This window comes from Octodon degus, unplaced genomic scaffold, assembly GCF_000260255.1.
Source record: "Octodon degus isolate 3935 unplaced genomic scaffold, OctDeg1.0 scaffold00263, whole genome shotgun sequence".
Taxonomy (NCBI): Eukaryota; Metazoa; Chordata; class Mammalia; order Rodentia; family Octodontidae; genus Octodon; species Octodon degus.
The window spans coordinates 1,028,302-1,030,484 of NW_004524839.1; positions in this window are offsets into that span (position 1 = coordinate 1,028,302).

Sequence of the window (2,183 nt, forward strand, 5' to 3'; positions counted from 1 at the left end):
GCTCTCCACACACTCACCGGACCTGGGCTAGGACTGGATCTGGGGGTTCCTGGAAGTGGGCAGAAATTCCTACTCGTCGGGAGGGGTAGGGGAGGTAGGGCAGAGTGGTTGGGGGTGGCCCAAGGGGGTGGGAGAGGGTCCTGCCCATGCTGCGCCTGGGCTGGGACTCTACCATGAAGCATTACTCAGCTATAAAAATGATAAACTCGAAGTCTTCATATTGAAGTGGATGCCACTTGCAGATATACTCATAAGTGAATTAAGCCAGACACACATGTGAAAATATTGTATAGTTTCCCTAGCATAAGAGCTCAAAAGTAAAAATACAAATAGAAAGGTATAATACAAGTAAAAGTAAAGCAAGTACTCGGGGACTAACTAATTAAGAGAGGGAAAGTAGAAGAGCTAGGAAACATGACAATGCCAAGCCATACAGTTATGTGTAGAAGATGGGCATGGCAATGATCCTGAGAATCTCCAGAAGATTTTTGAATCTAGCAGTTTATTGGAAAGATTCTCACCCTGACTAACTATACATACTGACACCTGTGAACTAAGCAACTGCCCTGAAGTTAGCAACTTGTAATAGTAGGTTCATGCATGGAGTGCCTGTCATTCTGGTCTTCTGAATATGAGCTGCTTGTCATGATATGCCAGTTGCTGCTGTGCTCTCTCAAGTAGATGATTGTTCAAAAAGAAAGAGGTGGTGACTGAAGGCAGGAGAGAAGAAAAGTAATGTTGTGGGACTGTCCTGCTTCAAGGTTTTATATGCTTAGATTTCTGGCCTTATATGTAAACATAAGAATTATATAATTCTTTAGGCCTATTTTTAAAATATATTTTAATTTTTAAGTGTTTTTTCATCATATTCTGTAAGGACTTAAAGTTCAACATATTAATACTTATGAAAATTACCTGTTCCTTTTTACGCCTAAGATGTTTGATATTCAGACAGAGAAGTTAAGTTTAACAGCCTAGGTTGTATGCTAATAGCAATAAGATTTGTCTTCTGGTGACTAATAACCTAAGTTTGCAGACCAAAATTGGAGAAAAAGGAGGCCCTCAAGGAAAGCCAGCATTTTGACCCCAGCCTTCCAAGGTCAATTAAGACTCAGGACATGTGAGAACTTGTACTCTAACATCATATAGCTCGGTAGTGTTCCAAAATTTCTGATCAAGGAGATTATAGGGCCAAAGTTGAAAATGATCTGTAATGTAGAGTGTGCCTAAGGAGAGTCACATGGAGAGAAAACATTCTCTCAAGCTTTCACAGAGAGCACATTGGCCAAGCAATGGCTGTGACTCATCCACATGGCTGACACTGACAAAAGATGTATAGTCTGAGTTACAGGATCTCAGGAAAAGTCCTGAGGAGATTTCACAGACCTTATCAGACCCAAAAGCTACAACTCTTGCTGCATATTTCTCGCTTTATTCTGATCTTAACCATGCAGCAGAAAAGTACAAAAACGAAGTATAAGAAGTAAAGCCATGTTGTTATGTTGACTTGTAGTGGACTCAAGTCAACAATTTTTGACACTGTCAGTGAAGCAGAATACCCAATACTATTATGGACTACTGGACTCTTTTAGAATATTTTGCTGAATTAACACACCTACAATATTCAAATAACGGAACTGAACAAAAAAGGAGATACAGATAAATGTCCATTTTGTATCTGTGTATTCGAAATGTTTAGGATACATATACAGTTACATTCTCTTAATGACTAGAGGGATTTTTTCTAATAGAGTTTGTAAATAAGATATCTTGTCCTCATCTTGTACAGCAATTGACCACTAGGAAGAATGCATGCAATGTGTTAATTATTGAAACTGCCCTACCATTTTGGTTTGAAAGTGTCTCATTGCTATTTGTTTATCAATGAAATTATGAAAAACCAAAGTCTATAAGCAAATATGTAGACCATTTTTCTTCCTAATTTTGAAAAACTGGAAATAATCAATATGCCCTTCATGGTGAGTGGATAGATGAATTACAGTATATGTTTAGTATTTATCACTATTTTGCAGTTTAAAAAAATGAACTGTCAATCTATGCAATAACATGGAAGAAATATAAGCACATAAAACTAAAGAGCCAGAGGGAAAAAAGCCAGAGAAACCACATACTATGTATTATTGATGTGACAGTATAGAGTAAACTGTACAGACTGAAAATAG